We start from the raw sequence: 13,567 nt of genomic DNA, 5'->3' as shown, positions 1-13,567 counted from the left end.
TCCCCTTTGCTAAACTGCAACAGAATAAAAAGAGTCAGGGAGAGGGCCAACAGAAAAGCAATCTAACAAGGTGGCTTCACATTAAGTCCAGCAGAGAGGCAACTGCTGTAAGGGAAGAGTGGAGCGAGCTGAATATCCAATATAAAGTTGATAGGGAATGAGGGTCAGGATTGGTTCAAACACATCTGTTCTCGTTTAGGATTAAAATATATGTTTTTTTTACTGTATTTTATAAAAATACATGCAACATCTCTTTATTAGAGCAGGCTGACTGAAGGTGGAGGCTTTCCTGATCTGAATTAGCAAAATATCCCAAACCTCTGCCAAACAGCTTCTATCCATAGAGGTCAAACAACCAGCAACCAAGTCACGTGACGCAGAGTCAGAGGAGCTGAGTAAAGGACTAGACCAAGGTTCTGTCCTGGTCCAATCTATGAAGCTATGTCTGTAAGGGCTGGTAGCATGGTGGGTGGTAAAGAGATTGATTTATCATCTCGGAGACCCAGAAATGGAGGTCAAGCTGGTGCTAGGATTATCAGTCAGGCCTTGTCTTTTCTCACCTTCTGGGGGATTCTGGGAATTAGTGCAGATGGTAGGAAGACATAATAGCAGATGACTGCCCCAGTGACCCAGGAAAACCACCAATATGGAGGTCGGGCTTATACTTCCCAAGAGTAAAACGTGTCAATTTGTGCTCTCCTTGGTTGCTAAGAGATCTATGAGGGGAACCTTGCACTGCTGAAGTACCCAACCGCTCACAACATCTTTCAGAGCCCATTTGTGCATGGAGGATTCCTTTCTGCTGAGGTGATCTGCTAGATCATTTTGTACTGCCAGTAGACACAGAGCTACAAATTTGATATGATTCTGAATACATCACTCCCAGAGGAGCTGATCCTGCCCATCCCTGTCACTTGATGTAATACTTTGCTGTATTATTGTCTGTCAGGACCTGAGTGATTGTTCCCTTTAGGAGAGGTAGAAGCATCCTGCATGTTAGTCTTATCACTCTGAGTTCCAACATGTTTATATGTAATTGGGAGTCCACCAGGGACCATAGTCTGACAGTCTGAAGTTGATCTTGGTATACTCCCCAACCAGTCCTGGAGGCTTCCATAAACAAGTTCTCACTGAGAGATATGGAAACCAATGGCAACTTTGACAAACATTTTGCACATCATTCCAACAGAGACAACAGGATGCATCCTGGAACCATGACCTCCAAGTTCATGCTGTGCCTACCTGGTTGATAGACTGACTGCAGCCACCTTTGGAAGGGTCTGAGGTGAAGTCTGGCATCCAGTGCTATGAGGCCATGTGTCCTACTAGTCTGAGGCAGATTGTTTCCAAAATTATTGGATGCACCTGAAGCTTTGATATGATGTGCTGAATCATGCAAAACCTACTGGGAGGAAGAAAAGCTTATGCTGCTCTTGAGCTGAGGATTCCTCCTATTAACTCCATTGACTGAGCAGAACTAGGAACCGACCTTGAGACCCAATGAGGAAAAAAATAAAAAGACCCAAAGAACTACGTATGCAGCCTTGGTGACATAGAGAGAACATTTCTACAATTTAACTAATCATAAATATAAGGGTAAATGTAAAGACCTTGCCTCTCTGAATGAGCAGCCATCACAGAGAGACATTTTGCGAACAGTCTTGGTGCAGCGGTCTGTAGCTGTCCTGGATGCGATATGTGAGAATGGACGAAGGAAGCCGCCTTGGAACGTGCTGTTCTCTAATGACTTCGTGATATGTGTGGAAGATCAAGAGACCCTGCAAACCAATTCTGAATAGTTGCAACATAGTTGTGAGCAGGCTGGACTTAAAGTGAACATTAGTAACACCAAGGCTAACTGATAACAGAGAGGAGGACTCACCATAAAGGATATCACTTAGAAAAGTGAAAGAAAGAATTTAAATACCTAGGAATAGGGGTTGCTGATGATCATAGACTCCTAGAACTGTAGGATTCAAAGGGACCACAAGGGTCTTGATGGTTACAGCCTTGTGCAAATATAAAAGTTGAATCCACATCCAATCCGCAAACATGGTCCAGGAATATAGAGTCAATATCTGCAGATTTGCAGTGCTCTAATGATGGTGCCCTCCTGAATGATGCTGGCATTGTACTAAAGCTGCTTGGTGCAAATTGTGAGAGCTGACCCCAGTTCTCGGTGACAAAAATGTTGTCAATAAAGTTAAAAGGTAAAGTGTATAAAATTGTCATTCTACCCATTTTAACATACAGAACAGAGACTTGGCCAGCCACAAGAAGGAAATCAGTATGCACTTCACCATGGAAATTAAGATGTTGAGATGATCAAATGGTTGGCCACTTCATGACAGGAAACAAAATGAGGTTGTAAGGGGCCTAATGCAGGTTGCTCCAATTAAAGACAAATTGAGGGTGGCTAGACTACGTTGGTATGGCCATATCCAGGGGAGACCTGAGAGCTATATTGATAGAATGGCTCTTGAAAATGATTTGGCTGGAAGACAACCAAGTAGGAGACCAAAGACTCAGTACATGGACCAGATATTAGTGGACCTCAAAGAGACCGATCTATGACAGCCTGGCATACAATCAAGAGTTTTGGAAGAAGGCTATAAAAGTTGCCAACCTCAAATAGGAAAGTGTCAAAAAAGAAGATGACTCGATGCAACAAAAAGACCGAAAGGAGTAGTCTGAATTGATAGTGCATCCCTGCTACTATGAACTATAGGTACTTCCTGTGGGCTGAATGGATGGACATATAACCATAAGCATCCTGTAAATCAAGAATTTAGAACCAATCCATGGGATCTAGGGATGGGATTAAGGAAACAAGAGTAAACCATGACAAACTTGATGTGGCAGATAACTTTGTTGAGCCTTCTGAGGTCCAGAATAGGATGCCAACCTTGATTCTTCTTTGGAATTAGGAAAGATGGACAACAGAATTCCCTATCCCAGAAATTGGAAGGTACTGACTTGGTCAACAACATTTTTTTTGCTATAGCTGGGGACTTATCAATTGAGAGCAACAGAGGAGGAGAAACACCTGGCAGTATTGGCTGATCATAGAACTCTTGACCACAGTGTCAATTGTTGCCTTTGGTTAGATCCAGCATGAGATAATAGAGATGAAGAAGCAGAACTTTCCTCTTTTTATAATCAGGATCTCTTCTTAAAAGGTTCAGTTGCTCTCTGATGAAAGAAGTAGGAAGAGAGTAGTCTCTGTCTTGAGGAAACCTGCGGTTTGAATTGCTTTGTCCTGTTTGCCGGGGTATATAGGCCTGGAGACCAAAGAGTTGACCTTGAATCTTTCAATGAGGGTAGCACTTCATCTTTGAGTTAAATAAGTAATGTCTTACAAAAGATAAGCCTTCTGTTGTGGACTGGTCTTTTGGGATATGAGCTTGAATTAACCCACATGCTCTCTCTCATGGGTCACCAGAAGCCACTGATCTTGTGGCTGTATCTGCAGTATCAAGAATTGATTGTAGAGATGATAATCAACTGCCCTTCAGAGGACAGCGACTCAACTTCTTCCTTAGACTCTAAGCAACTTTATCCAAAAATGGAAACTATCACATTGGAGATGATCACACTTGGCTAGCAAAGCCCAATAGTTGGCAATTCTGACTCAAATTAGCCAAAGAATATAATTTTCTTCCCAAAAGATTCAAACTTTTCTGTTTCTTTATCTTTTGGAGTTGATTTGGGTGGACCAGATTGTTTGCCACACACACAACTAAAGAACCTGGGATAGAGTGATTATAAAAATACTCAAAGCCCCCTGGAAGGACTTGGTATCTGTGGTCTGCTCACTAAGATGCAGCAATGATTGAAGCTGGGGTCTACCAAAGATCCTTGATTGGATTTTGAATGCCTTCAGTAACTGACCCTGGGAAATCGGATATAATATATCAAAAATGTATATGATTTTTCTTGTATTACCTCTAGAGGTATCTCCAGGGCATCTGCTATCTTCTTAAATGATCTTGGAAGACTTTACAGGCATGGTGATGGGGCGGCTGCCCCTCATTGGTATGTAAAGAGTTAAAAGTAACCCTGGGGAGGCTGTGCAGGAGGCAGCCAATAAGGAAAAGTCTTATAGTAGCAGTCAATTAAACGAAAGTTTATTGGAGGAGACAATGAGGGCCAGATTGGCCCATATAAGAAGGGGCTGCTGAGCAGAGCAGGGGCAAACACTCCCTGGAGTTCGAGGGAGGATGACTGGTTGCTTAGAGGGCTGGAGCACCATCGACAGAGCTCTGCTGACCTTGGTCAGCACTGTATGAGAAAGCTCCAGCCTGATGGCTGCCAAACTGAGGCCCTGATATAAGGGCAGAGGAGGTGATGGGGCTGCGGGGAAGTGGCCCAGGGAAGGAAACAGTGGAGTTGGAGGAGGAGCAGTATGTGGATGCTGGCTATAGGTTGGGGCCTGGAGTAGTGGGCGGGCCCGGGCTCCCTCCTTCCCCACACTGGCCACTGAGGGGAATGGCCAGTACCTGGACTGCAGTCTGCCACTGAGACGAGTGGCTAGAACCTGGACTGCAGATTGCCGCTGAGGCAAGTGGTAGGACTGAGGACTGTTGTTTCCCCAGAAGGCAGGGGGCAAGAGCTGAATGGGGCACAGCTGAAGGGTTGTGTCCTCTTGCAGTCATGAGAGCAACACGGGACCTCACTTGTTGGAGGATTCTCTGAAGCTTGAGGTCTTCAAACCACAATTTGAGGACTTCAGTAACTCAGACATAGGTTAGGGGTTTGTTACAGGAGTGGGTGGGTGAGATTCTGTGGCCTGTATTGTACAGATGGTCAGACTAAATGATCATAATGGTCCCTTCTGACCTTAAAATCTATGAGTCTTTGAGCTGATGACAGAAGCAATGGCAGCAAGACACCACTAGATGAGGGCGCACCAGCAAACCAGAGCTAATTCCCAGGATAGCGAGCAGAAGGCACCATGATGGTGAATCAAACCCCATCACAGACATTCATAGTAGTTGGAGCTGTTGGCATGGAAGCTTCTTTGCTGAGGAAGATGACAATGTCATGTTTGTCAATGAGTCTTCCTCTTAAAAATTGTCTTCTTCCTCACTTCGCATTTCTTGATCATCTGTGCAAGCAACCTCAGGTTGAAATAGCTGAACACCTTTATGAGGTTTCACTGGTGTAGGAGATTCACCCCCAGGCATGGTGTGATCCATATTATATGGAACTGAGTCATGAGAGTAAGGGGTCCAAGATGGCCGGTATGGCTATGATTGCATTACGTACAGATAGGGTATATCTGGTGTCAAGGAGGCTGTCTCCATGAGGTTTGAGATCTGTCCAACTCACATCTCCTATGATGAAAGTCAGATTGGGATGTCATTCTTTTTGCTTCTCAAGAGGGTTCAAATGAAACAGAACCAAGAGGGACTTCTATTAGACACAAATGATGATGAAACTGTAGAAGACTCCTCCTCTATGGGAGGTACTGTTCCGCATGGGTTCACAGCAAGTTGTAGAGGACTCAAGAGCACCTAGTGAGAAGTCAGTATTGATGAAGAGGGATGTAATGAGATATTCGTGATCAATATCTTAGGGTCATACCATAACTGATTTAGAGATTGCAGATAGAGGTGAAACTTACAGCGAAGGAGATTCAGGTTCAGAAGAGTCCCTCAAATTCCAGGATGTTTTAAAAGAAACTGGAAAGAAGGATGTCTGCATGGAGATCATTGAGTTGGTACTAATGTTGAAGCTGGTGCAGAAGAAATTTTCCTTTCTCTAGCCAGTATCGAGCTAAATGAGGTAGACAGTATCAAGTTTCATGGACCACAGGGTGAAAACTGGCACTCTATGATCAGTGCAGACCCAATACTAGGGCATAATTAGCATGCTTAGCATAATTAAGTGTCAGTTTAGCTGCTGTACACATAGCAGCATATCAAGCCTTTAAGGCTTATTAACTTTTTCTTTTATGATACTGGGAGGGAGATCAGTGCTGAGTTCTACACTTTGAACTGGGATTGCTGACTGATCCAAGGAGAGCCTCACCATGGTTTTAGAGACTTTTTTGGTGTGAGATCTCCTTGGTCCCCAAGAACTCATGAAAATCTCTCTATTGGCCAGGGCATTAGCCAAATGCAGTTTTGAACAGGGAATAGTAGGATCTTGTGCAGGAAGAGTTTTGGAGTCAGATGCTCCCTTTATAGACTTCTCCAATAAAAACAACTTTAAATGCACCTCCCGAGCTTTCTGAGTGCTTGGAAAGGGATTTACACACTGTGCACTTCCCAGGGATATGACATTCTTCTAAGCAAAAAATGTATTTGACATGGTCATCAGTCAATGGTATAGCTGCATCATGACAGGGAGACTTTAAAACCTGGTGACTTTGAGTCAGCCATGTGGCCAGTGCTCTGGTACCAACGCACAACCAACTACATTTTGAATTTTTTGGGGGGGATAGAAGGGGAGACCATCACCTGGTTAAGCGGCCATTTTTTGACAGGAGAAATGGTGCGAGCAAGAAATATACATCTTGGCAAAGAAATAGCTGGAGGTTCCTGTTCCCATAGATTCCCCGTCTCTTGAACCACAACAGGAGATGATTCTCAAAGAAGAGGAAAAGTTATAAGAACGGATGCCCCAAGATATCTCTCCTTTTTTCTCCACCCTCAACAACCACAACATGTGAGGAACAAAGAAATAGCTTTGGACCGAGGGTGGGATCCTATTTGAAAAAAATACAGTCAGTAAAACTGTTGAAGCATGTGGTGAGAGAAACTTTTCCTTTGAATTCACTTAGCTTGTTAAGTTAATATTAGTTGCATTTACTTTTATTTTCTTGTAAGCAATTCTGACCTTCATGCCTCATTACTTGTAATCTCTTAATCTATCTTTCTGTAGTTAATTTTTTTATTGTTTTATCTAGACCAATATGCTTGGACTGAAGTGTTTGGGAAACTCCATTTGAGACAACATGATTTGTGCATTTCATTTTCCATTAATAAAATGACAGTCTGTGTATGAGCTTTTGTTGTCCAAAATGCACATTTTGGGGGGAAGTCTGGGACTGGGAATTTGCTGGTGTTGCTCTACAGCAGGGGTCGGCAACCTATGGCACGCGTGCCAAAGATGGCATGCGAGCCGTTTTTTAATGGCACGCAACTGTCTGCTGGGATTCCGCATGCCATTAAAAATCCTATTGACGCGGCAAGCTGCAGGGTCCGCGCTCCCCAGCCGAGCGCAGCAAGCTGCTGGCCTCTCCTCTGCCTTCCCCGGAGCCTTGCCGCCACGCACGCAGCGCTCTGAGGGCCAGGGCTGCGTGTTTCCCCAGGGCAGCGTTTGCGTCCATGGGGAAGGAGACGCTCCCCGCTTATCCGGAGCCCTGCTGCCACGCGTGCAGCGTTCTGAGGGGCGGAGCGGGGCTGCATGCATGCACGCATGCAAACAGGGCTCTGGATGAGTGATGAGTCTCATGGTAAAGGGTCCGGGTCTGGGTCCGGGGGTTGGGTAAGGGGTGGGGGCAATCAAGGGACAGGCAGCAGGGTGGGTTGGATGGGTGAGTGGGATCCCAGGGGGGGAGAGGTTGGGGTGGGAGTCTCTGGAGGGGGCAGTCAGGGAACAGGGGGGGGTTGGATGGGGCATGGGAGTCCCAGGGTTTGTTAGGGAGTGGGGGGAGGATAGGGGTCAGGGCAGTCAGGGGACAGGGAGCAAGGAGGGTCAGGGGGGCAGTTAGGGTGGGGGGAGGTCTCTGGAGGGTGTGGTCAGGAGACAAGGAGCTGGGGAGGTTGGATGAGTCAGGAATTCTGGGGTGTGGAGAGGAGTTGGGCAAGCAGAGAGCGGGGTGGGGTTGTATGGGTCCAGAGTTCTGGGGGGGTCCTGTCAGGGGGCAGGGAGCAGTTGGGAAATGAGAGTCCAGGGGGTTCTGTCTGGGTGCGGGGGTGTGGGTAAGGATTGAGGCAGTCACATGACAGGTAGGGAGTAGGGTCCTAGGGGAGCAATCAGGGGACAAGGGGCAGGGAGGCTTAGGTAGGGGTTGGGGTCCCAGGAGGGGGTAGTCGGGACAAGGAGTGGGAGGGTTTGGGGGTTCTGGGGGGGCAGTCACCCAGCCTTCTGCCCTGAGCCCTGACCGCCCCACACACACACACCCAGTCCTCTGCCCTGAGCTCTGCACCCCCCCACACACCCCAGGCCCCTGCCCTGAGCCCTGTACCACCCAGCCCTCTGACTCCTTCACTCCCCACCCATGACCCAAGCCCTGACTCTGGCACCCCCACACATCCCCAGCCCCCCTACCCTGACACCTGCACCCCCCACATCCCCAGCCCCCTCACATCCCATGCACCCCACACATTCTCACCCCCACCCTGAGCACCAAACGGGAGCTCCTGCACCCCTACTCACATTCCCACCTGCACCCTTCACACCAAATAGGAGGTGCCCAGGTAAGTGCCCCCACACCCAAACCTCCTGCCCCAACCCTGAGCCCCCACCCTCATTTTAGCTCCTGGCCAGACCCTTCACTCCCAGCCCTGTGCTCGGTCCACTCCCACCCTCAGCTCAGTGCAGAGAGAGGAAGAGAATGGGCCAGAAACAGGAAGAAGGTAAGTACCTACAGTATGTGGGCAGGGCCGGGACCCCGGACTGGAAGCGGGCTGAGTGGGTCCGGCAGCTGGGATCCCGGCTGGCAGGAGCCAGAGGATGGAACCCCTGAGCGGCAGTGGGCTGAGCTGCTCAGCCCACTGCTGGTCTGGGGTCCCGGCTGCTGGTCCCACACAGCCCACTGCCAATTTGGGGTTCTGGCTGCCAGACCCTTCCCAGCTGCAGGCCCCACTCAGCCCGCTGCCAGCCTAGGTGAACAGAACCCCAGACCAGCAGCAGGCTGAGCGGGCCAGTGGCTTAAGATCAACATTTTAATTTAATTTTAAATGAAGCTTCTTAAACATTTTGAAAACCTTGTTTATTTTACAATACAACAATAGTTTAGTTATATAATATATAGACTTGAAGAGAGAGACCTTCTAAAAAACATTAAAATGTATTACTGGCACACAAAACCTTAAATTAGAGTGAATAAATGAAGACTCGGCACACCGCTTCTGAAAGGTTTCCGACTCCTGCTCTACAGTGTAGTTCAAGAGTGGCTGCCACAGCACTCATAACTGGGAGTAACTTACATGCTGGAGACTGTGTGAGAGCAGACCAGGAGTTGTTGCTCTCACAGCAAAACAGTGTAAAAGGCACCCAGGGTGAAGAACTGAGGGGACACAGCTGTTCAACAGTCCAGATTGTACCCTGGATAACGACACAGGGGGTATAGTGGACAGTGAGCTAACACACAAGTGAAGAAAAAAAGCTATACTAACAACTACAGCTAAGTATCAGAGGGGTAGCCGTGTTAGTCTGGATCTGTAAAAGCAGCAGAGAATCCTGTGGCACCTTATAGACTAACAGACGTTTTGGAGCTTGAGCTTTCGTGGGTGAATATCCACTTCGTCAGATGCATGAAGTGGAAATTTCCAGGGGCAGGTATATATATGCAAGCAAGAAGCAAGCTAGAGATAATGAGGTTAGTTCAATCAGGAAGGATGAGGCCCTGTTCTAGCAGCTGAGGTGAGAAAACCAAGGGAGAAGAAACTGGTTCTGTAAGTTGGCAAGCAATTCACAGTCTTTGTTCAATCCTGAGCTGATGGTGTCAAATTTGCAGATGAACTGAAGCTCAGCAGTTTCTCTTTGAAGTCTGGTCCTGAAGTTTTTTTTTGCTGCAGGATGGCCAACCTTAGGTCTGCTATAGTGTGGCAGGGAGGTTGTGAAGTGTTCTCCTACAGGGTTTTTGTATATTGCCATTCCTAATGTCTGATTTGTGTCCATTTATCCTTTTCCGTAGAGACTGTCCAGTTTGGCCGATGTACATAGCAGAGGGGCATTGCTGGCATATGATGGCGTATATTACATTGGTGGATTGTGCAGGGTGAATGAACCGGTGATGGTGTGGCTGATCTGGTTAGGTCCTGTGATGGTGTCGCTGGTGTAGAGATATGTGGGCAGAGTTGGCATCGAGGTTTGTTGCATGGATTGGTTCCTGAGCTGGAGTTACTAATGGTGTGGTGTGCAGTTGCTGGTGAGAATACGTTTCAGGTTGGCAGGTTGTCTGTGGGCGAGGATTGGCCTGCCACCCAAGGCCTGTGAAAGTGTGGGATCATTGTCCAGATGGGTTGTAGATCCCTGATGATGCGTTGGAGGGTTTTAGCTGGGGGCTGTATGTGATGGCCAGTGGAGTCCTGTTGGTTTCTTTCTTGGGTTTGTCTGCAGTAGGAGGCTTCTGGGTACACGTCTGGCTCTGTTGATCTGTTTCCTTATTTCCTCGTGCGGGTATTGTAGTTTTGAGAATGCTGGTGGAGATTTTGTAGGTGTTGGTCTCTGTCTGAGGGGTTAGAGCAGATGCGGTTTTGTACCTCAGTGCTTGGCTGTAGACAATGGATCTGTGTGATGTTGCCCGAGATGGAAGCTGGAGGCATGAAGGTAGGCATAGCGGTCGGTAAGGTTTTCGATATGGGTTGTGCCATCTGGCCAATCAGCTTATTTGCCAACGTGGGTCTAGCCCACTGGACCTCCCGTGTACATTGGTCCAGGGCTGACAGTTGATGGTGGGGAGAAGACTGTTTGAAATCCAGATCAGTGGCACCATTCACCGGTTCAAATCACCTCGCACAATCCACCAATGTAATATACGCCATGCATAATGCCAAGCAAATGCCCCTCTGCTACGTTACAGTCGGCCAAACTGGACCAGTCTTCTACGGAAAAGGATGAATGCGACACAAATCAGGGACCATTAGGAATGGCAATATACAAACCTGCTAAGGGAGAGCACATTCAACCTCTCCCTGGCCACCTATAGCAAGACCTTGAGGATGGCCATGCTGCAGCCAAAAAAACTTCAGGACCGACTTTCAAAGAGGAAAATGCTGAGCTTCAGTTCATTTTGCAAATTGTGAACTCCATCAGCTCAGGACTAAACAAAGACTGTGAAGGGCTTGCCAACGGTACAGAAACAGGTTGGGGGATCCTCCCTGGTTTATCACAACCTTAGCTGCTAAGAACAGGGCCCCATCCTCCTGATTGAACTAACCTGATTGAACTAACCTCGTTATCTCTAGCTTGCTTCTTGCTTGCATATATACACCTGCCCCTGGAAATTTCCACTTCATGCATCTGACGAAGTGGGTATTCACCCACGAAAGCTCACGCTCCAAAACGTCTGTTAGTCTATAAGGTGCCACAGGATTCTCTGCTGCAACTACAGCTAACTTAACTAACAACAAATACAGTACTACAGGGAAGCTAGAGGGACACAGAGGTTGTTCAGTCTTGCTGCCACAGGCTGTAAAAAGGAACAGAGTGGTGACTGGGGCTGCTTTGCTCTTTATGCCACATGGGACTGCAGGCAGTGCAAGGGCATGCAGGACATATGCCCAGTCCCCACAGACCAGACACTGATGGTTAAGAGTCCAATCTCGCGTGCATGCGCCCCATGTACACCTAGAGTGGGATACATGTGAACAGATATGCAAAGAACTTCCCAATTTATCTGAACTAGACACTCTGATCTTTGTAGACAGGGAAGAGGTCAGTGCTAGAAAGGACCTTATTAGGTAAGACGGTTCCTTACCTCTTGGCCCAACCTGTACCCAGAGGGACACAGTTAGCAGTATGGAGAAATGAGGGAGAAGACACAGAAAAATCAGACTATTTTCCCCTTCCTGATAGGTAAAAAAAGTCTGTCTTGGTTTAGGGATGAGCACTTTCTTACCCTGAATTTATGAGGACAACAGACCCAGCTTTTAGCACTCAGTGATGGCATTAGGAACACAGCTGTGTGGCATGAGCAGCTTCATCAGTGAAAGCAATGGCTGCCACAGCTCTGCTCACAACATGAGAATCTAATCCCGGATTTTTTCACCTGTATTGTCCCTCATAGAAGGTGGGGGTCAGGGCTTGTAGCTAGTCTCAGACCATTCCAGCCATCATAAATTGGGACCCAGACAGTGAATTTAGTTTTAGTGAGAATAGGGAGCCAGTAGTTTCTGAGGCACAAGGGTGGTGTGTTAAGCATGGTTGATGCATCTGGGGCAGCTTTTGCTGCTTATGAGATGCATCTGTGAGACATGAATTAACTCTCAGGAACTTAATAAGCCCCCTCCCCTCATATCCAATCAGCACTATCAGTACATTACTTCAATGTACAAGTCCTAAGCACTTAAACTAACCCAGGTTATGCCAAAAAGTGGCTAGAAATTTCTTCTCTCAAGCCTTGTCTTCACAAAGAAATTTTAGAAATAAAATTCCTATAGGTGTAATCAACAGTTCAGCTGCTCCAGAGGTAGCACCTCTCTGGGAAACCCTAACACAGTAAAGACTCCTGCAACTTCTGGTGTTTTCATCACTCTGTCAATTTAACCTCACCTGAACTAGTTAGTTTTCCCCCTAAGTTCCTGGTGCAGTCATGGCCCAATTTTATTCCAAAGTCACTGCCCTCAAAATAAGGCTGTGCATTGTGTGTTTACTTCTCGGAGCACCAGCGTCACTGATGAGAGTGGCAGGAGTGTGTATGGCTCTAGGCACAGTGCTGGCTAACCAATTGTTGCAGAGCAACTGGTAGAGTTTGCACCACAACAGGATCTTTTTTCTCCTCAAAGTTATCAGCACTTGTTGGGATGGGGAAACAAGTACCCAAGTAAAATCCAGACAATGTTCAACACTACAGATTTAAGGTTAGTCACATCTCAGCCCCCTGAGCAAAGCAGGCAGTAACTCTCTTTCACCAGAAATCAGTATTTCAAAGTGAACCTACGGATAGGGAGGAGGAAATAAATACTTAGAGAAGCAACCCATGTTTTCATAGGTGCCAACTTACTCAGATCCCGGAGGGTGCTCGAGCCCTGCTTTGTCCCAAGCCCCCTCCCCCTACTCTACCCCTTCCTCCAACGCCCATCCCTGCCCCACCTCTTTCTGTCCCTCCCCTCCTCCACACAGCAGAACAGCTGATCGTGGTGGGCAGGAGGCGCTGGGAGGGAGGGAGAGGAGCCAATCAGTGGGGCTGCTGGGGGGCAGGAGGCGGAAGCGCTTACCTTCAGGGCGGCTGAGTATCCTCTTATTTTTTTTCCCTGTGGGTGCTCCAGCCCCAGAGCTCCCACGAAGTTGGCACCTGTGCATGTTTTAAATTCAAATATCCTGTGAAGGCACAAGGCTGAGCTAGAGAAAAGGATAAGCATCTCATATCAAGCGTCTCCTCCTCTTTTGGTAAATGGCTTCAGGTACATGGTAGAGCCTCATCTCTGTGCTTCCCCCTCTGCCCAAACACAGTTTCAGGTATTTAGACTCCACCTCTTCCCTCTCTTTGGTACATATGATGTGGTGGGCTCTGTCATAAGTAGATAGGTAAGGTAAGGGTTAAGTTCTTTTACCTGGAAAGGGTAACCAAACACCTGACCAGAGGACCAATCAGAGAACTGGATTGTTTAAAGTCAGGGGCGGGAATTTGTATACTCGGGGTCTTTTTTGTTTTCTCGGCTGTGAGTAA

General features: G+C 47.3%; 1 protein-coding gene across 1 annotated transcript in view; it reads right to left on the bottom strand.

The window, feature by feature from the left end:
• LOC116838685 (uncharacterized) overlaps positions 1 to 13,567 on the bottom strand; it is a 383,139-nt gene that overhangs the window by 216,505 nt on the left and 153,067 nt on the right. The window lies entirely within an intron of this gene.

Source organism: Chelonoidis abingdonii, chromosome 19 (genome assembly GCF_003597395.2).
Source record: "Chelonoidis abingdonii isolate Lonesome George chromosome 19, CheloAbing_2.0, whole genome shotgun sequence".
NCBI lineage: Eukaryota > Metazoa > Chordata > Testudines > Testudinidae > Chelonoidis > Chelonoidis abingdonii.
This window is presented reverse-complemented; position numbering and strand designations above follow the sequence as displayed.